The 22,738-nt window shown below is 40.4% G+C and overlaps 1 protein-coding gene across 6 annotated transcripts in view; it reads right to left on the minus strand.

Moving 5' to 3' along the window:
* Positions 1-22,738, minus strand: part of SULF1 (sulfatase 1) — a 169,424-nt gene that overhangs the window by 132,915 nt on the left and 13,771 nt on the right. For 5 of the 6 annotated variants that reach the window (XM_066378925.1, XM_066378922.1, XM_066378918.1 and 2 more), the window contains exons 1-2: positions 11,667-11,939; positions 3,104-3,197 (exon numbers count right to left, since the gene is read on the minus strand). The gene's annotated coding sequence lies outside the window, so the exon portion shown is untranslated. Of the gene's footprint in view, positions 1-3,103; positions 3,198-11,666; positions 11,940-22,738 lie in introns of those variants that run through there. The other variant, XM_066378919.1, reaches the window with a different exon arrangement.

Raw genomic sequence — 22,738 nt, forward strand, 5'->3', positions numbered from 1 at the left:
TAAACTATGAACCATTGTAGACAATGCAAAAACTGCACTGTTTTAATATAAAGGTAAGTGAAAAAAACTGGAATAAAATTGTACCCTCTCCAAGATTCCAATTATGTAAAAATTAGGTAGTACCATCTGAAACTGCTGTTTTTGTAGGTCAAAAATAGTCAAGTAACAGCAATTTTCTATGATTCCACATAACATATAATCATATAGGAAAGACTTACAAGCTTGGGTTAAGTGTGTGTGGTTTTTTGAACTCAAAAATTACATGTTAGGTATATTATTTTTACAGAAAATACATCATTTTAACTATTAGAACTCTGTGTAATAAAGAAATGTTAATGAGAAATGATCATAAAATTAGGAGTCTGCTTCTTAGCACCCCAATTCAGTTCCTTACATTTTGCACTAAGATTTTAATGCTCATTAGATACTAGGATAAAGATAATTTTAGCAGTTTTTAGAGTCCACATCCAAAATTGATCCCTTGATGAGATTTAGTTTACTGTTATGGTCTATGGACTGTTTAACAAAAATAAGTTAAATTGAAGTTAATGTATTGCGTATAACTTAAGTAATTGAATTAACACACACACACACAAAAATAAAGTACTAGGCAGGCTCAGCTAAAATTTATGACTAAATTTTTCATCCTACATAGGTATCAACAGGGCTAAGGCAACGTCTTAATTTCCTTAAAAACAACATAGTTATTCGTCTGTGTCCACTAGACCTCGTCCAATAGGGCAGTGTTTGTGTCCAGAAGGTACAATAGTAGCCATTCAGATTTTGGCAGATGTATCTCAAGCTGGAAAGTAGGCTCTACAAAAATAGCAGTCTGTTCCACAGGTGTGAACACTTTTGACAAGAACCCTCCAAATCTCCCCTGAGCTGTGAAAATTAATTGTCTTTTTGGAGTCTTGTTATATGTGAATACAACTTGTTTCTGCCTAGACCAAGAGAGTATCTTCTGGCAATCAAACAGTCAGGAGATGCTCGGGCAGCTTCTGAGATTTGCTTACAACATTTCCTTGTTATGTATTTGGCCCCATGTATTTAGGAAGTGAGGCCAAGTTCAATGAACTGCAGGTAAGCAGTTTTTAAAGCTGGAAAGATATTAAATGAAAGAGCTTTCTATCCAGATGACATGAGCAGACGGGCCATTGAACATGCTCAGGGCAGCATTTTGAAAACCTAAGGCCCATTAAAGTGGTCATAATTTTATAAACCTGACTGTTGAAGCATACACATTACGGGCTGATTTCTTTCTATAGAATTTACCAAATGGGAGGCTTGCAGATTTGTGAATACAGATGTGGTGGTACAAAGTGACTCAGCTACCTATCAAATCCTTCTCAAACGACAGATGAGGAGGGACAGAGATCTCGGATGCTGGCAGCTGGTCAGACTTTGAATTTTCCAGTCCAGAGACAGAAAATGTACATTGGAGCCTGCTCTCATAGGAAGTCCACAGATTTGTAAACAAAGTGTCACCTGTGTTCAATTTGAAATATGTGATTTTAACCTGATCCAATATTAGAGTAAACACATTTCCATTTTCTTATAATAAGGACATGCTGAGAAATGAAAAGGACATATGCTTAAAGTGGTGAAATTACCAACTGAAGGGAGAAATATGTGAAACAAAAGATTACTGGCCAGATAATAAGCAAAATGGCATCTCAGAAAAATGGTCTGCCCATACAGACAGAAATTAAGACAGATGGCATTGAGAAATCAGGTCTGCAGTGGCCTCTTGGAAGATATAGAGGAGCTCCAGTCTTAAGGGTCTTTGACACTCTTTTCTACAGTTAATTTTGCATGGCATGATATTGACCTCCAATTTCTTTCTTTTCAAATAAAAAGTGATGTGTTGGGCTAAAAGTTTGGAAAACTGACTCCAGAAGATAAAGAATTCTTAAGTCACAGTTCTGCTGTTTATTGAACTTATTCCTAAATAGTTATATTTTTTAGTTTTGGTTTTGTGATTTTTTTCCCCTCTCCTGTTTAGAGGTTTGAAACAAGGAGCCTTAAACTGAAACTTGTCTTCTCTTATTGTTGACTGAGCTTGTGTGATAATCAGCATCCAGTATATTACCGGTGATTCCCAAGACCACCTGTAGACAAAGCTCTGAGAATTATGGAAAAACTGCCAATGATCATGATTTTATGTTAAGGAACTGACCCATCTTCCATATACTCCAGCCATTTCCCATCTTCACTTGCCAATTGTAGTGTGAGGACAAAGTGTTTAATTCCATAAGTATTAGGAAGAGGTTGATATATCCTCAAAAGACAAACCTGAAATTCAGGTCAGATTTGTTGGAGATTTTGTCTTGTTTTTGTTGTGTGAGGTTCATGAACTTTTTAGTGATGAAAGAACTTTTTTCAAGCCAACCTGGGCCAATACAAGGTTTGAATGAAATCAAATATAGGGCAAAGATTGTCAAGAGCTGCAGCTGGAAATCAAGGGGAACTCACTTCCATTGTGTTAGTTTTGGTTGGAGGGGGTGTGTGTGAAAGGGAACTACTTGCAATGTTAAGATTTGAGAAAAGACTCATTGGGGTGTAAACTCATTTGAATCAACTTTTCAAAGAATGGTTTTTGCAACCAGGGTAGTATTGCTGAGATGAGTCTCCAATAACTCTCCCTGGCCCCACAATAGTCTTGATGCTAATATTTAAATGGCCAAGGCAAGTAACTGTGAAGGTAAGCTGTGAACAAGACAGGCGATCTGTACAGTTTTCATTCCTGAGATTGTGGATGACTGGTGTCTCTGGCCTGCCATTCATTGTTCCTCTAATTCCTCAGAGCTTCCTGAACAGCTTATGACATGTTATGAAGTTATATGATTCTTTAGATACTCATTTTTCAGATGGTTCTTTTGCCATTCCTGAAGACTAATTTTGTGAAATTGCTCTGCCACAAGAAAGGCCCCCTCTCTGCTCTCATCCAAGAAGGATGACAAGATAGGAAGGTGCAGGACTCCTCACTTTCTTAGAAATTCCCCATCCCTGAACCATTCCTCTTATCAAAGGACACGGAGTGTTCAGGTTTAATTAGTGCCTTGATTCAATTTATCAAGAGATAAATATTTGATATGAGTACCTTTGAAGGTTTTCTCCAATTCCTCTGTCTTGGAAACCTGCAAATCATTTGCCAAATTCACCTTCTTCAGATGCTGGTGGGTGGCCGCCGGCACCTACAATGGAAGAAGACAGAAGTTCTGTCAGCTGCGTTTAATCAGGGATTTCTCTTATCTTTCCAATGTTGCCCTTTCACAACTTCAAAGTCATTAGGAATAACATTCTTCAAATTTCATCCAGACTGATTTTTTTCCACTTACTCACCAGAGACCCTGAGGCATTGTGGGTAATTTAGTCCTTTTGCAGAAATTTCCATTTGACTCTCTCTTCAAGGGAAAGACTTTCCATTAGATTCATTTCATATTGTTCTCTGATTGATTTTCATATAACCAATAAGAAGAGTTTCTTTTAAAAAGTTTACAAAGTGTTTCAGGTTTAAAAATTGAGTGATGTCTCATTTTAAGTTACAAGATCTATTTTAAAGGAAATTGTGCCGAGTCATAAAATCTTCTGAAGTTGGTGCATACTACCATTTGATGAATAGCAGAGTAAGCATTTACAAATGGCTCAGTTTGTTTCTATTTTGTATTTATGGCAGTTGAAAAAGTAAGTGACTAAAATCAATTTAGATACTTGGAATAAGAAGAAATGCCTATTTTAATGCATTAACTATTTGTTGAAGCAATCTTGCTGCCACAGTAGCACATTTTAACTTGTATGCATTATATATAAATGTGGATATGCTATTGATATATATAGGTTAGAAGAAGAAATGCAAGATATATATCCTATAAGAAAATATAAAATATAAAAATGGGAAAATGACAAACACTAACAACCCACAATTTCTTCTACATTTAAAAAATATTTCTCTTGCTCTTGTAAGTATTAAAGCATTTCATTTCATTTGGGGCTTTTTTTTTTTTTTTTTACCTTTTCACTGGCGAATACAACCATATGGGAAGAAGGAAGAATATCAGAGGTAATAGGTGGAGATTATTTCCCTCAATACACTAGACCTGGAATCTCTTGTTCTGAACTGTTCCTGGTGACTCAGTTTAAATATGGGCAGTTCTAGGTCCTTTCCTTTGTTCTAGAAGCTTCCCTCCTATGGGGAGATTGCTGCAGAGGGGCCTCGCTGGTGCTGGCCTGTTGCTGCAGGGCTCTTCCTCCCACGCCACCCTTATCACATCTTTTTCCATTTCCAACAGAGGCTCGACTCCTCCACCCGCTTACGCCATCCTCTGTAATCCTGGCGCACCCAAGCCAGTTGGCCCTTTGATCACTCCCTCCCCTGTGCGTCTCTCTTGGGAGTGGATGAGTTCTAGAACTTTTACATTCTCTATCTCCATGTCTCTGATAATATTACAAATTATTATAAACATCATGCAGATTTCAGCTTTTTAATTATGTTCCAGGAAGACATATACATGGCTGTATTTTTACTTATGCGTGGCACTTTGTGATCTCCTGGAGTAAAAATGGACGTCTGAATGTGAGGCTGTGAACATTGGGCTGTGGTCACGTTGGCAGAGCCTACTGTTAAAACAACAGCTTTCTGAGATTATTCTGAATCTTCTACAAGGAGCAGCAGAGCCTGGAATGAATTAGATGCCTGACTTCAGGCCTTAGCATTCATTGGCTGTGTGACCTTGAATGAGTTACTTAATTTCTCTACCTCAGTATCCACCTCAGAGAAAATAGAGATGAAATATAATATCTACCCCATAGGGCTGATGTGAGAATTACATGCAAACATCCATGGAAAAACATTTATTTAGAAGAGTTTGTGGCCCATAATAAGCATTCCATAAACACTAGCAATCATTATTACTTGGGTTAATTTTTAAAAGCCATTAATAATGATATAATTTCCCTTGTAGTGGTTATTTGCAATCAAAAGACATATTTATGGAGTGAGATCAGAGTTTTCATAAATTGTATAAACCAGGGCTTTGATTCATCATCATTAAAACTATAACAAATGGGGCCCTGGCCTGTTGGCTCAGTGGTAGAGCATCGGCTTGGCGTGAGGAAGTGCCGGGTTCGATTCCTGGCCAGGGCACACAGGAGAAGCGCCCATCTGCTTCTCCACCCCTTCCCCTCTCCTTCCTCTCTGTCTCTGTCTTCCCCTCCCGCAGTCAAGGCTCCATTGGAGCAAAGATGGCCCAGCACTGGGGATGGCTCCTTGGCCTCTGCCTCAGGCGTTAGACTGGCTCTGGTCGCAACAGAGCAATGCCCCGGATGGGCAGAGCATCGCCCCCTGGTGGGCGTGCCGGGTGGATCCGGTCGGGCGCATGTGGAAGTCTGTCTGACTGCCTCCCGGTTTCCAGCTTCAGAAAAATACAAAAAAAAAAAAAAGTATAACAAATGGGAGAATCATGTAATAATTAAAATGTTATAGGCTGTTAAAGAAATAACAGAGGCAGCTTAAATACCTGCACTGTATGTATACTCATAAAAGTCCAATACTTCCTGCTATGCTGGATGAAGTTTATTTGCCAGACAGAAGGATGACTGAGCCATCACAGCTCTCAGATCCATAATCTCAACCCCAGCAGGTGTACTGCCCAGACCATTTCCTCCTTTCTGTGTGTCAACTTGTGATAATTCATTATAAATGGGCATAGTAGATAATAATGTAAGTCAATGCTGGGGCCTCTGTGGTCCACTGATCAGGTTGGGAAGTGCTGCTCCAGGAGCAGCCATCGGCCTGGCTTCCTTGGGTTCCATCCACAAGACCCTCTTCAAGCTTCCATTTCTGCTATTCTTGATCTTTAAAAGCCCACCATTATGTCCTCCATATATACAAATTTTAAGCACCATTCTGGGATCAGCTGAAGTCCGATTATCTTGACAACTTCAATTTTCATTGATTTCTATCAATAGAAGTCTGACAACATTTAAAATCTGTGCCACATGACGTAAGGCTTAGTCAGATAGTCTCAGCTGCCAGCACAGTGAAGGTCTCGTCTCTCCGGGCAGGTCTTAAAGCTCCTCAGTGTGAGGGTTGTACCTCAGGCTCTGTCTACATCTTAGACTCTAATCATAATGGGACCCCAGTAACTACTATGAGCTGTCTGAACATCACTGGAGAGTCAACCTACTCACATTGTGATCCTTGGTTTGTTTTGGAGTTTATTCAAGTTTCAGCCAAAAATATGTAATCTAAGACCCTGAACGGTTCTGGAAGCAAGAATAAATTGTAGGTCTACAACCCTGAGGCTGGACCATACAAAGCTGAATGGCTCAGGGGACCATGGGCCGAGCTCCAGGTCAGGGCCCTTTCTTTCTTTTAAGCCAGACCTATGATATTTTATGTAAGCAATGACTCAGCACAAGACTCAGAAATGTGTGTGTGTGTGTGTGTGTGTGTGTGTGTGTGTGTGTGTGTTCGTTCAGAGAAAGAGAGAAAGAAAGAACTGATGAGTCTCAGTTTCCCTGTTGGTAAAATAAAATACAAGATTGGAAGACCTCCAAATTCCTTCCTGCTCTAAAATTCTACAAAACTTCAGCATGTAGGCCCATCGACTTGACATTATCATCCATAACTAAGTGTTGGTGTGCGCCAGAATTTCACCTGCTGATAATATGGCAGGAAGTTATACTTGGTGGTTTAAGAGCTGTACTTTAAAAGTTTGGTTTGGCTTCTCTCTCTGTATTAGTGTTCTTGCACTTAGCACTCACAAATCCATGCCGGCAAGCAAGTGGATTCTCTTGGCTTCCCAGTTGTTCAGAAACTGAGCTGCATTTCCTGGCTCTCAAACTTCGTAAACACATCAGATTTTGCTGCAGAAAAAAAAATGTCACTAAAATAATAATCCTCAGTGGAAAACACTAGCACCTTTCAAAGTGAAAGACTGAAACAGTAACTGATATTTTTAAACTGTGAGCTGGAGGCATTTTTCAATGCTGTACACACATACACATTTAGACAGATGTGTAAGGTAAAAGTTTGTATTCTTAAGCAGTTGTACTTTAATTGTCTATTACAAGTGGCTTTAGTCTTGCCGCAGAAGTGCATTCTGTCCTTTCTCCCCTGGCCTTGTTAAGTAATAAATAACCGGTTCCAAACTGCTTTCCCTGAGGAGTAGTTGGGAGGTTCGAAATGTCCTTGTTAGAAAACTTGCACTGAATCACCCGAAGTTTGCCATTGTGACAGTGCACGCACGTGGGACTATTGCTATGTGCACAATGATATGAGACCAGAAAACATGTGAGCAGGAAGCCAAACCCAAGAGAGAGCTGGGGAGCTTCCAGCTCTCCACAGAGCTCAGAAATGAAGTAAAATGCAACAATATTCTGCACTCAGGTGTCTGTGGGACTGTATGGCTGTATCCTACCTACTCTCCAAACACTGTGTAGGGAGCACAGTGGCTCAGGCACACCCAGCCTGGAGGGAAACATTATGTCAGCAAACCCAAAGAGATTGAGAGGTTGTAGCAAGGGTTTATGAAGCCAAGACTTTACGTGTGGGATGGCCAACACCATATATGGAAGCTCAGTATATTTTTCATACTTTCGACTGTGCTAATGGGAATTCCCCAAGTATATTTTGCTCCTTCTTTAAACAGTAAGTTTTCCCATGATGCAAGTTCATCTTATTCTAAAGAATATAGTTGGTGATTATTTTGTATAACTGAGATAATAACAGTTCCTTTTTGGGACTCTTGGGTTTTTGTTGTTGTTGTTGTTTTATGGAGGAAGATTATTAGCAACAACAGAAACCTTTTTCGTCATTTCAAAGCCAAAGATAACTTCTGGAATTTGGGGAATGTTGAAGTGAGCCATCAGAAGCCAGAAGGAAGTCAGACTTGAACCAAATACTATCTTTTTTTCCTTTCTCTTTTTATTCAAATACTATCTTTCTGGTGACTGATGAAACTCTTTATGTTTACAGGTAGAAGTAGGTTCTGAAATCTGCTTGTATATGTGTCGATACAGTTTACTCATCAGAAAGAAATATTATAAGACTTTTTGAGACTAGCCATGCAGTCTGGGGCTAAGCCCCTTTCATAATAAATGTATTTGCTCTGAAGTGTTTAGGTGGGGCAAGAACTATGAAATCCAGGAAATCTGATAGAAGATTAAGTGCTGAGCGGAGATGAGTGTAAGGGTGTAAGAAAACTCAGGTTATCAAGTAATCAGACCTCAGACTTAGACAGTCACAGCTTCCTGTCTGCTAAGCAGACTGTTTTCTATCCGTTCTAAATGTTAAAGTTCTTTCAGTTGTCATCTTTTAAAAATTCACAAATGTTACCCACCCTCCATCCCTATTTTGCACCATTCAAGCATATGGGGAAAACTTCTCGCACACACCGAAGAAGGAGGAAATGGTCATAGGCTAAGCAATGCTTTGGACCTAGAAATGACCTCATTTACTTTAATAGCTGAATGGGTCTCCAATTCAAGGGAAGTGAAAAATAAATATTCACTTTATGAACATTCTACTAGCCTGCAGATTTTTTACTAGTCTCTGCCCATTTCCTAAAATTCAGCAGAAGTAACAATTACTTTTTTTTGAGTGAATACACAGCTATTGTCAAGAGTGCTCTAGACATGGTCTTCCTGTTGAAAAGTTAATGGGAAAATAATCTATTCAACAGCAGGAACGCAAGATGAAAGTTCAGAGCCCAGGGAGCCTGGATATCGACATTTCTTGGGGACACTGAGCATAATAGGGAGGGCCTAGACTTTGATTCTTTTTAAAATTTCCAAGAAATATCTGGAAGTTTTATACTTTTTAGAAAGCTACTTTTGATTTTTTACTCAGTGTTGCAATCTAACCACTTAGTGGCATCTCAACCCAACATTAACCCAACTAACTCAGTTTTCTCCTGTGAACCTGTGCCTCCTCTTGTTTAATGGGATTCCATTATAGCTGCCCAGTTGCCCAAGTCCAAATGAAAATCTCAGACATTTCCTTTTTTGCACATTCCCTTTATTCAGTCTCCAAGTTGAAAACAGTCTACCTTCTAAATATCTGTGGATATGTGCCCTTATTGTCAACCTACCCTGCTAAGGATCTTAGCATTTCTCACCTGGGCCCTGTGATCGTCTTTAACTGACTCCTAGTTTATAGTATTGTCTCCCTCAGGCATTTTCCAAATCCACACTTCATACTGGATACTACATGATCTATAAGAAAATCTTCCCCAAAACATCAATAATATCTACTCTCCACCTTCTTAGCCCCATATGAGTCTTCCCTTGTCTCCTCAGTGATTAGTGAGCCTGAAAGGAGCTCGTGTCATAATGCTTCCATCACTGAGATGGGTTTGCTAAAAACAATCAAGTAAATAATATAGTCTATTGAACTAAACAACCAAACAGTGATGTAGTTGACTTACATTTTAGCCCAAGCTTTTTATATGGATGTGAACCTATACAACGAACATTTTGTGGATCATGAGCTGGTCTGTTCCTGAGTGTGAGTTTCACTACAGCAATTAGTCCCAACACCTTAGCATGAAGCATCAGAAAACCCAAGATTGGGCCCTCAGGAATAAATCTCCATCCCCCTCTAGATATGATATGTTAGCACCAACTGAAACCAGTTCCTGTCCCCAGGCTTTCTCACACCTTTTGCTCTCCAAAGCTCTTCCTCTCTGGAATGTCCTTCCACACTCCTGCTGACACATTAAAAGGCACACAATCAACATTCATCTCCATGAACGTTCCTCTGACTTTCACTAAAAGAGATAATCACTCTGGCCTCAATTCTGTCACTTAATCTTGAATGCACTTCTACTTTTGTAGGTATTATATTGTTAAGAAAATTATCTGTCTCCTCAAACTATGAACTCTTCTAGGGCAGATAATTAATCTTATTCACCTTTGAATCATTAGTGCTCAGCATAACATGCAGTACACAGTAGATGCTCAATAAATTGAGTTGAAGATGAAAAAATAGGGTTAATGGAAAAGCCCGACAATGGGCTGCAACACTGCTATTTCAGACACTATGATATATATATATTACACATATTTCTTCCTTTTGTTCCTTTCAACAATCCTCTCCTTGGGGTTAGTAGTCTTGGTCTTATTTAATAGATGTGAAATCTGAGGCTTAAAGTCTTAAAGATCTTGCTGCTGGTCATATAACCAGGTGATGGCAAAAAACAAGCCTCAGATCCAATCCCAGCAGAGTTTGTGTTCTTACTACAGTGACTGGGTATGCCTTTGAGGCTAACGTAGAGATTATGTGGCTGATCTGGGTAATGAAATTACCTACAGTATAGAATTTAGTGTTGACAGATCACTTTTAAATTTAGGGGTAAAAAACAACTAGAATCCAGTCTCATTTTCAACTTTAATTATGCCTTAGAATGTCTTGAAAACCCCAGAGAATTCTAAGTGCAAATGTCATATAAACAGACTCTTAAACGTAGACATAATTTTATTAAGTTTCCCATGTTTATTGGATAAATAATGAAAAATAGCTCTGCTGCATTCTGAAACTTGATAGGAAATCTTTCCACGTGGTCCATTTTGTACATTATACTGTAAAAATACTGAGTATTAGCTAGATACAGCAAATGTGAGAGCTCAAGATAAATAACATATATATTTATATTATACACACACATATATAAATATATATACACATTGTATGTGATAGGCACATCTTTTTATCTAAAGAGAAAGACAAGCTCGGTGGATTAATCACAGCACTCATGTTACTTAAAGTGAGAGGCCTTGCTTTCCTACATTATTACCAAATTATATCTCTTACCTGAAATAATGATAGTAATTTTCTGTATCTCATAGTGTATCAAGTTATAATGGTGGTTTTATAAAGGCAAACTGTACAACTACCTAAAGCAGAACTTTATTTTCTTGGCTTGTTCCATTAGCAAGTCATGGTTTCTAAGAGTGCAGAACTCATGTTTCTCAATGTTATTCAAGAGTTTTAAATCCTCCTTTTGTTGAAAGACATTTTCTCAAAGCAATGAGCATTGTCTATGAGAAAAAAATGCTCTTAATTCAGCATTCTTTACAGAGACATACTTTAATAACAGAGCTCTCAGTTCTGACGGTCCCTGTTCCTTTAGTGTATTTAGACCCTTCAGCTATGCAGTGAAAAACTTAACAATTCTCAGATCCACTGTGGTTTCAGCATTTTATAGAGTTTACACAAGCCGGTGCAAGTTTCAAGCCTACAAGGAAAGATGGCATTTATTTCATAGCGTGAAAAGAAACTTCCAACAGTTATATTTATCTGGAATTGTGAGCGCGCAAGCAGGGAAACTGAAGATCAAAGTTGCTGCATTGTTTCTTGTTGCCTAACAAGCCAGGTGGACAGCCCAGGGCCCACTCCCAGGTGACATGTGTGTAGAACAGTTGAGCATCACTAGCACTCAGTGAAAGTGGCCAATTCCAGCACCTCGCCTGGATGCTAGCTGGTTAAGTGAATTATCACAGAAACCTCCTACCCTTCCAGGACGGACCCAAGCATACTTTCCATCCTCTAAGAATATGAATAAGGGAAACGACTCTAGTGAATAAATAACATGAAATGGACTAGACAGTAAGAAAAGTCTGTTTCCTTCCTTTTTAAAGAAAAAGCAGAGCATCATACTTACAAGAGCTGCTTTCAAAATCCCTCTCTACAGGACAAGCTCTGGGCACTGGCAGCCTGCAGAGGAGCAGAGATAAGGTGGCAGCTGGACCTCCTTCTTCCTCAAGGCAAGAGTCATTGTTCCTTATCTCCCCTGACCTCCCCAGAGCGGGAGCCAGGAAAGCCTGGCCTCTGACCCTTACTGCCCTCTCTCCTGGCCTCCTGGCCTTCGAGCCTCAGGCTGGGGTTTCCTCTTTGCCGCTACAGCCACCAGGCCTGACACCAGCCTGAAGCTTCATTAGGGACTGTCTGCCAAGTGCTTGCAAGATGAAGAGAGTTATATAAGCCCGAGGATTATTATCATCACACACCCCCATAGAACCAAGGCTGCCAAACAAAAGGCAGTTCCAAGAAGAGGAGGAGCAGAGGCAGAAGTTACACTGGGGGTGAATTTCGGGACACTGCTGAACTGACTGGAAAAAAAAGGCAACTCAATCTGTGTATGCAAACCTCCGCAAACAAACAGGGAGCTGCAGCTGGCCGCCTGCTCCGGGTGGGGGTGGGGGGTGGGGGGAAGGGCTGCAGGGGGGAAGGGAGCGGGAAGGAGGGGGAGGAGGGCAGTCGGGCTTGCAGGCACAGCCAGCAGCCCCGTCCCCAGTACCCAGCACAGTAGCTGCCTGTGGCGGGATGGAGTGGATGAGGAAGATGCGGGATTTGGAAAGGCAGGCGTTCCAGACACCAAGTGCTTAGTAAACACTGATGTTTCTTAGAGGCAGGCCAGGTGCCTCTGCTGCCTCTCTTGATTCCCGCTTTCCTGTTTTCTCACTGACGGTTTGTAGGGAGTTCCCTGTGCCAGGGCCAACCCTCTATTTTAATCCTCCATCCATCTCCGCTTTTTTCTCTGTGGCAGCAGCAGCCCAGGAGGAGGGTTCTTCACCTCAGAGCTTGGGTCGTCTCTGCTACCTTCCCGACCCAACTGTGGCCCTCCTGTTTTCTTTAGATTATGATTACCCTGCCCTGTTCCTGGCACTGCTCCCCAACAGTGAGGAAGTTCCTCATCCTGGCATTCAAAGCTTTCACAGGCCTCCCCACTGATTTCCCACTGCCTCACCTACCCCAGCTGGTCCAACTATGAGTCAGCCTCCAAAATGGCCCGCAAATTATTTCCCACCCTTCCTCCCCTCCCCCTCCTCAGCCTGGAATGTCTTCACTCCCACTTCCTTCAAAGTTGAATTTCAAATCCCATCTTTCCCACAGAAGCCTTCCAAAATTTCCTCCTTTTTCTAACCTCATCAATTCTGCTTTTCTGTTATAATTTCTCATGTGTTGTCTGGCTTAACAGGTTTGGGGAACTGAGTGGTCCTCCCAGTGGCCAAGACAGGAGCCTGCCTGAACTGGTGCTTCATGTGTGTTTACTGAGTGTATCCCGCAGCCAATCTGACCTCACATGGGCCATCCGTCTTGCAGTGAGAGGGGCCCTATGTCACCTCCCTGGGTGCAGGTGAAAGCCACCATATGGTGGTGAAGTACTGATGTTGACACTGTCCAATAGGCAGCTGGGGGGTTGTGATAGCTTTCACTTGTGTGTGTATTTACAAATTCTCATAAATTAAAAAGTTTTATAAAACGTAGGGGCATCCCAACTTTAGCGGCAAAGAGTGTTTAAACTTGGAGTCAGCTCCCTGCAGGACCTAAGTTCATGAGGGGAATGGGAATAGGAATGCCGGCCTCTGTACGGAAGAGCACCTAGAAAGTGATGCTTGCTTAACAGAATGCAGGGAGAATTCCCCAAAGGTATGGTTTCTGGAAATCACAGACTGCTGGGATGCATTTTCCGGGGGACTCCTCCACTGTCGGAAAAAATGCAGGCTATTACAACAGCAGCCTAACAAACCAACAGCAGTTTCTCTGCTGAATTGTTCTATGACACGAGGTGAAATATTGAACACGAGCTGTCAGGTAGTGAATGTCTTGTGGCTTAGTATTAAAGGGCTCTTACTGACATTTCTCCTGCTATTCTTTGGTGAAAGCGATGTGTTTTAAATTCCATCAATGATGGTGGCCTGACCGCAGTGTCACGTAAGAGACTCGGGGTGTCTACGTAGCACGCGCTTTCCAAGGCATACAAAATGTTCAATGAATTAGGAGCATTTTCCCACCCCTACTAATTTGGAACAATAAAAACCAATTCAGGTTCTAAAGAGGAATTTTAGCCTCAAGTTCTTGAGGTTTGGGCTTCAAGAATGACAGAGGTCTCAATGCAGTTTAGTAGTTCAAGCATAGGAACTTCCCACACTCTGTTTTGCTCAAGTCAGAATCATAACCTTTATCACAGCCACCATTTAACGAGTCGCCACTGGGTTTCGGGCACTGACCGGAGCTGGGTGCTTTAGGTGCATGCCTAACCTGGCAATTAACTGTCCTACCATAGAGCCATTTTTATCTTTATGATATAGAAGTGAAAACAGTTCACACAGCTTAGGAAGTGACAGAACTAAGATCTGAACCTAATGTCATTTCTCTTCACTTGTTAAATTGCAAGAAAAGTAAGAGATAGTCTGACCTGGTTTTCTGACAGCATTCTTGAAGAATGAAAAGTAGAAATCCCTTCTTTTTGGCAAGCTAGATCATTTTTTGGCCATTGGCTATAAGCCTGAAGTTGGTCAACATTCACTTCATGACAAATTAAAATCAAGTGAAAAGTCAAATATGCAATTTCTCCAAATTTAGGTCTCTCTTCCTGTTTTCATTCATGTCAAAGTAAGTAGCAAAGAATACTTATGCATGAGTTATCTAGCTAATTACAGTGATGGACTGTGGGCACTCTTGCTATGAAGCTGCTTTAGCCCCTGTTTATCAATCCAGGCAAAAGTGACTTTTCACATGAGACTCAACAGGTGTGCAAAGACATTACTCTTAGAGGTCAGGTATAGCCAAGGAACATGAATGTTATATAAACCAATATAGCTTGTATGAATGACAAGCTTGTAAAACCTAAGATTTCATGGGCTGCCTTGATATCTTTGAACCTCACAGCATCCCAAAGGCCTGTGATTCTCCTGCTTTTACCTGATAACCCCCTCCAGTGGGAAAGACACCCACCTGGCTAGTTCTTTTATAGCTGAATGAGCTGCACTCCACCTAGTCCTCAGCCAAACAAATTTCACTTCCCTGAAAACCCAAAGTCATTGAAACAAACCAATCACACCCTCACCCTCTTTTTACTGCAAAGCCTGATTCCAATAGCTTCTTCTTGTTTACTGTTCCTGAATTTATTCTCTGTGTGGCCCTCTACGGCATGTAGTGTCCTCCTCCCTTGGCTGTTAGTGTAGGTGACTAATAAATTGCTGTTTATCCCATGTGTCCAGTGTCAGATGTCCTGTGTTTAATCATCTTAGAATCCAAGATTAGGTCTCCCTCTAATGACCAAGAAGTGAACAAAACAATGACTAGACATTAGTACTAATACTAAATGGAATCTGCAGAGAATTAGTGCCAAATATCACAGCCTTTGGAGTTTTGCTGTCAGGCTATTTGCAAATCAAAATGAATTTTAACTGAAATTATATCAGCTCAAACTGATTTTTATTAATTTCAAGGCCCCTGAGCTTTTCCATCTGCCCTTTTTAATTTTTATCTTTCTCACCTGGAGATTTTTGGGAGCTAAGTATTGTTCTCTTTCCTGAGATGGCTTAACAACAGTCCTGCCTACGGGAAAATGAATAAAAAGTTGACCCTTCCATTCCTGTCATTTAAATCTTTACTAACTGCATTCTTTCAGTAAAAGGTAGCGGAAAGAATATTTCTCATCTCCACAGACAGGATATTATAATAAAGAGATCTTTTTTTCCATCTGAAACATCCTAATATTGACATAATTTCAAATTCTCAGCCCTAGAAACAAAGCTTCAGATGTAATTTCTTTCCTACTCATGAGATTTACAATAAGAAGGTCATGTTTGTACTAGATTCTGGCTTGAAATTAATCTTCTTTTCTCCCCAGCCTTTCTATAGACTTCAGGCACTTCATTATTTAGTCATTTCTAAATATTAAATGCTTGTCATTCTTGAACAATGATCTAATCTTCTCTTAATGGGTGGAGAAACTAAGTTGTGGAACTTGCAAATCTTTGCCAGGATGTACATCACTTGAAAGGTAGTGGCGACCATTGATTTGCTTCAATCCACACATTCTTAGAGTATAAAAAAATGTAAGTTTTTTCATAGGCAGCACGCATGGCACCCTCGGACCCCTAGAAACTATTAATTATAAGCTCGTTTGCATTCTGCCTTTTGAGAGAAGCTTTATGGAATAAATAACTATATTCAAACCCCACAACCAACTTCAACACCAAGGCCACGCCATAGCCATTTCCCCTCCTTTCAGGACTATGCCTTTTACAGATCAAAATAGTATATTCTCAGTTCAGCAGAACAAGGGTTCATTTGAACCACATCTGTTGCTCATCAAACATCTATTTTAGGAGCAGGGAATTCTTTTTCAGAGATAGATTCTGCTTGGAAGGTCTATGGCAGCAAATAGTTCTTATTAAATTTCACAACATTTTGCCAACATTATATATATATATATATATATATATATATATATATATATATATATATATTAATAGATAGATAAACAGTACTCGCTTTTATGTGATTAGAGCATCAGAGGAAAACCCTGCGCCTCCATTTCAAAGGATTCCTCACTTGACTAATTCTAAAGAGTAAATTGATTTTCTCATCATTTGTTGTGTTTGACAATGGAAAGGCTGACGCGGCAACATTGCTGAAATGACAGCTCATTCTAGTCAAGGGGAAGGAATTTGCGTTAATATTCTTAATGACTGGCATCTTTATGAGAAATGTGAAATCGTTTATCCTTAGCAATAACCTGACTAGGATTAAAAAGTACTTGGCGCTCGGAACGGAAGTCATCTGTCAGGAAAAATTATTTAGACTGATGCAAATTAACTGCATCCATTGGCTTCCCAATTGTGGTATGGAGACTTAAGTTTGTTAAAATCAGCTTGAACCAAAGAAGAATTTGGAAAAGGATCTTTCAAGAAGTGAGCTGATGTTCTGTCGGAGGAAAAGATAACACATTTGCTTGATAAATTCCTTTCACATTTCCTAAGAATTTCTGGAAATGATTTAATAAACAAGGACAAGTACATCGATGGAAAACACATTAAGTAAGCACGTGTTATGTCTTGCTTCCCTGGAGAATAGTAATAACGCCTTTCTGAAAACACTGAGCAGCACATTCGCTGTGATGCCTGAGATTCTCAATAAACAGTAGTGTTTCCACAGGGGGGTTGGTTAACCCTTTTAGAGCTAGTTTGGGCCTGAGCCCAGGGGACAAGTCTGAGAGAGACGGGCATGTAGGCCAGCCCTTCACGAACAATGTATATAGGCCTGTCTGTGTTCTGGAGCAGTTGTTCTGGCTTAATAGGCACCGTGTTGTACACCAGTTAACACGTTTTTATTGGGATCTCAGTCTTCTGCTCGCCAGCTTCACAGCGGACCTTCAGTTAGCTCTTTACCCCAAAGCCTAGTAAACTGTGAGAAGAAGCACTTTACCAGCTTTGGAAATTAATTAGTCTGGGGGAAGAAAAAGGTGTGAATTACAGGAAAATGTAAACTGCCTCCATGTAATTAATGACTGGGTTCTACTGTTTAGCATTTATATAGAACTTGCTTTTGAGGGGCAGCATTGGTTTTTGAAGATGAATTGAGTGGGGTTCACACCCTAGTTCCCACAAGGTGTAACTGTGTTCAGTCTAGTTCCTTTACTTATAACTAGAATGACTTGACTAGATATAACAAAGTCTAAAAGTGAACAGCAGTGGCCAGCAGGTGGTGGGTACTTAGTGACATTCAGTCTTTTGGGGGAGTCATTTCCTAAGCACAAGATCAGGATTATTTGCCCTGAGAGAGTAAAAAACATACTCCTTTTTTCAGTGAGCATTAGCCAAATGGTGACCGTGACAACAGTTGCCTAGGTTTCTGTGCTTAAAATTTTAAAATTATATTGATTTTAGAAAGCGAGGAAGAAAGAGAGAGAGACAGACAGAAACATTGATCTGTTCTTGTATGTGCCCCAACTGGGGATCGAACCCACAACCTTTGTACATTGGGACAATGTTCTAAACAACTGAACTATCTAGTCAGGGCAGGTTTCCATGTTTAAATATAAATATTAAATGACATAAAAGAAAACTAATAAGAATATTTAAAAAAAATTTTTTTAAATATGATGATTGGTAATCATTAACAATAACCTGGGTGTTATTGTTGTGACTTCAACCCCGGAAACAGACAGTTATTCAATCAGGTAAACTCAGTGTGTTAGAAACCCAAGGAAACTTTCACTAGAAAACAGTTAGAGGGACACAGAAAAAGTGAACAGGGGGAATATCATCCAAGAAATCGGGATGTGGCCAGTCCGGTCTGCTTCCTCCGGACTTTTGTGAGTAGGTAGAGAAATAAATTGCAAAGTAAGAAAAACCATCCAGAGAGGGGGAGCTGGGCAAGGGGCCGGACAACAGACAGGACAGAGATAATGAAGAGGGAGCAGGAGGTGTGGGGGACAGGGCCCTGGACACAGCTGACTGCAGAGGTTGCTCTGAGACGCGGCTGGAGGATATACTGAGACCAAGAGAGGAAAAAGCCTTGTGCTGCAGAATCTGCAAGTACCCCTGTCAGAGGCTGGCAGGTGCATTAGTAAGAAGAACCAGAGGCTAAGAGCCCAAGCCTGAGGCAAGGGTGATGGACAGCAAGTGGGTGATAACAGGCAGCGTCTGAAAGAAATAGCTTTAATGCTTTAAAGCGGTGCCAGCATGAGTAACACGAGCCCGATGTGCGACTGACTTCCTTGAATGCAGGTTTTACCCTGAAATTCCCTTACTTTGCAGTACAGTTAAGACGTGAACTTCAGGAGTCTGCTGTGCTGGAATGCACAGCACAAGTCAGACACCATATTCCTAACGGAGGAAGGAGGCAGTGAATGCAGTCCTCTCAGCGCGCCTAACCATTCCGGTTTGAAAAAACGTAGACAAGGAAGTATCAGAAATTTGGGAGTGTGAAGAAACTACAGAAGGGATGGATGGAAACCTGGATTAAAAGAAAAGAGATGGGAAAGGGTATCCTGTGGATCCTGCCACTTATCTTGACCTCACGCTCAGCAGGCACCTGGGAGGGCACCTTTGGAAGCCAGCCGCGTTCATGTCTTTTTATCTGGACTGGTGAGAGCAAAGGGAAAACTCACCAAGTCCAACCAGCAGTGAGACTGAGTATCAAATTAGTCACGTAGACAAGAGATTATAATCTCAAAGCGGTTATCCAGACAGTCAGATGATCGACAGAGCAGTTCAACTTCCCAAGGGATGGCTTTAAAAAAAAATTAAACCCATGACATTTTTTTTCTTTTCTTTTCTTTTTTTTCTGGCTTTGAAACTATTTATTTTGCTATAAAGATGAGCTTTGGCAAACTGAACCAACTTAATTTTTAGATTAAGTTTCTTCTGTTTAACTATTTAGACCATGACATCTTAAAAACTTTTTAATAGAGAACTCCAAACATCCTTCATTTAACAAACATTTAGTGAATGCTTCATGTGTGCCCAGGGCTGGCATTGCAAATAAGATGTGACACCTGCTTTTTTCATACATATGTTTTTCCATACAAACTGTATCCCTGAAAAGGATTCTATTAATCACAGAATTTTAAAAGTATTGAATATATGGAAAAGAAATTGGTTAAAATATTAACTGAGCTTAAAGGAAAAAAACAGTGAAAATGTGGAATGGAATAAGGACTATTTAGTTCATGGCAGGGCATCTGGAGTGGTCCAGGTCCTGCCTTGGCTCCTAGAGGTCACTCACTTCAGTGACATAAGTCCAGCTCTCAGACTCTGTTTACTTATGTGTGTGATGGGGACCGTGACAATTTTATGTCATCGAGATATTGAAAAATTTAAATTAGATAATGTATAAAAGCACTTACATGCACACTTTAAGTACCCACCTTACCTTAGCTGTTTCATATAATATTAGTAAATAAAACATAGGCATCTTTCTCAGTCACTTTGTTTTGTTCTTCAAGAAAATGTTATTTTTGCTATTCCTAGATCCAACGTGAGCCCTAGAAGTTTTAGATACGGACATTGCATGTATGAAGTGGCGCTGGAATGTAAAGAGGATATATTAGAAAGGGTACTGGGGCTGGAATTTTAAGACTTGAGTGTCTGTCTGCAGAATATGACTCTGCCATTTGGTAATAATAATGATAGAAGTAATCTCCAGAGCCTAATTTTTAATCTGTAGAGTGGGTCCAGTCGTAATGCCTATGCTATTTACTTCTTTTAAAGTGCTATGCGGCTCAAATAAAACAGGGTTGTAAAAATTATTTGCAATGATAATATGATATATAAATAAAAGTTGTCATTATGCCCTGGCCAGGTGGTTCAGTGGATAGAGCATCGTCCCAGCACACCAAAGTCACAGGCTCAATCCCTGTCAGTGCAGATGGGAGAAGCAATCAGTGTATGCACAACTAAGTGGAACGATGAATTGATGTGTTTCTCTCCCTCCCTCAAATTATTGGAATTTTTTTTTAAAGTTATAGGTTAAATAATAATTATGGTTTTCCCTGGGCTATTGTATTGATTATTGATGACTGGTTGGCAAAAGGTGTGATTACGGTTTATAAATACTTTTAAGTGGAAATTAGTTTTCGGTTTATACAAAAATGGATCACTGGTTGGGAGGAAATGTGAGTAAGTAGAAGTCCAGGTTTCTGGTTCTTCACTTTGCCTCTAACCAGCTCTACTAGCATATGTAAATTATTAACTCCCCTATCTCTCAGTATCATTTAAAATTATTTTTTTGTATTGAAAATAATTACAAAATGCCCTTGAGGTTTGGAGAGTTGAGCTAACCTATAGAAAGTTTGCAAGAAGTATAGAAAAAAACCCCCACATACCATTTACTCAGATTCATTATGATCTAATACCCCTAAATGTGTTTCCGTGTGTATGACCTTGGAAACTCCCTGTTTCTTATCCTTTAAAGGGGCACAGGGGTTTAGTTGTGTGACATGTTCCATAGGGCTGTCAAAATCAAATGTTTGAAAGCACTTTGAAAAGTACAGATTGTTATATAAAATTAAGAGGATGCGGGGTTCATAAATTAGGAGAAATCAAATTACATAAAACTTTAAAGAACTTACAAATTACAGTAGTAGAGTACAGATTAAGAAAGGCCATTGTCTCTGTGCATCACAGGATACGGCCTCTTATGAGTCCCTGTGATGAGTGAGAAAAACAAGAAAGATGCTCCCACACTTTGTGTCATACCTTTGAGTTATGTTCCTCCTGCCAGGACTTGCACCTTTTCTTGTGCTGTTTTTCACTTTAACACTTTGCCATTTTACGTGGTATTTTGGGTGGAGATTTTGAGCATGTTTGAGGAAAGGTTATAGAAACTCACGGGCAGTTGCTATTCAATGGCAGGACAATAGACCTGGGCAGAGTTTAGCCAAGAGCTCAGCTTTATGCTTCTGGTCCTCCCTTTGAGCAGTGAGTGTCCTGCTCTATTTTCATTAACGACATGAAACAACAGAGATATCAATAGGGAATGAGAAAGTGTGTTTTACTAAGCATACAGTGCAGAGGCTTAATTGAAAATAGTATGAGCAAAGTGTTCTTATGGACCAAAGACGTAATTTTTCATGGAATCTTTTTTCAGCATTCACTGATATAAGTGTAGCTATATGACAAACAAATAATCATTCTGTCACATTATCTTCACATTCTCAACAGAATCCTTCACTTTCATTAGAAGATGCAATACCATTAAGGCTGATTTTGTTCTAATTCTAATCAGATTTGCAATCACATTCTCTGGTGTCTGGTGGACTTAAACATAACCAATAACTTTAAAAATATGAATGAAAATCCTGTTTTCCTGTAACATATTTCTTTCATTGGCCCGACAACTATAATGACTTCATTTAGATATTTACAGAAACAACAAAGAAGCAAATCTAGAGGATGTTTTTAAAACAAAACTGTTTTTCAGCCCTGGCCGGTTGGCTCAGCAATGGAGCGCCGGCCTGGTGTATGGAAGTTCCAGGTTTGATTCCCGTCCAGGGCGCACAGGAGAAGCACCCATCTGCTTCTCCACCCCTCCCCCTCTCCTTTCTCTCTGTCTCTTTCTTCCCCTCCCACAGGCCAAGGTTGCATTGGAGCAAAAAGTTGGCCCAGGCACTGAGAATAGCTCCATGGCCGCCGCCTCAGGTGTTAGAATGGCTCTGGCCACAACAGAGCATCGCCCCCTGGTGGGCACATGAGATGGATCCTGGTAGGGCGCATGCAGTAGTCTGTCTGCCCCCCCTTCTCACTTCAGAAAAATACAAAACAACAACAACAAAATAAACTCTGTTTTTCAAGTAGTCAAAACCACACTTCACTAGGCTAAATCAATCTTTAATTTTGAATTATTAAATTGTTACTCTTTATGGTGCAAAATAAAAAATGTAAGTCTAATGGCTGTGAAATACATTCATAATCCAGTAAGGATTGATTTTACTTCCTTGACAAATACATCAGTTTTAAGCATAAATTATACAGTATATGTAATGGCATATTCATGTTATTTATTTATTTATTTTGTATTTTTCCAAAGTGAGAAGCTGGGGGGGAGCGCAGGGGGAGGCAGGCAGACAGATTCCCTCATGAGCCTGAGCAGGATTCACCCATCATGACCACCAGGGGGCGATGCTCTGCTGCAATCAGAGCCATACTAGCACCTGAGGCTGAGGCCATAGAGCAATCCTCAGAGCCCAGGCCAACTTTACTCCAATGGAGCCTTGGCAATGGGAGGGGAAGGGAGAAATAGAGAGAAAGGAGAGGGGGAAGGGTGGAGAAGCGATGGGCGCTTCTCCTGTGTGCCCTGGCCAGGAATTGAACCCGGACTTCCACACACAGAGCCGACACTATACCGCTGAGGCCACCGGCCAGAGCCTCATGTTATTTATTAAGCTACGAAGAATATTGTTGTGTACTTGGGAAAATTCCAGTACTGGAGGAAGTA

The sequence above is a fragment of the Saccopteryx leptura genome, chromosome 3 (genome assembly GCF_036850995.1).
Source record: "Saccopteryx leptura isolate mSacLep1 chromosome 3, mSacLep1_pri_phased_curated, whole genome shotgun sequence".
NCBI classification, from domain to species: domain Eukaryota; kingdom Metazoa; phylum Chordata; class Mammalia; order Chiroptera; family Emballonuridae; genus Saccopteryx; species Saccopteryx leptura.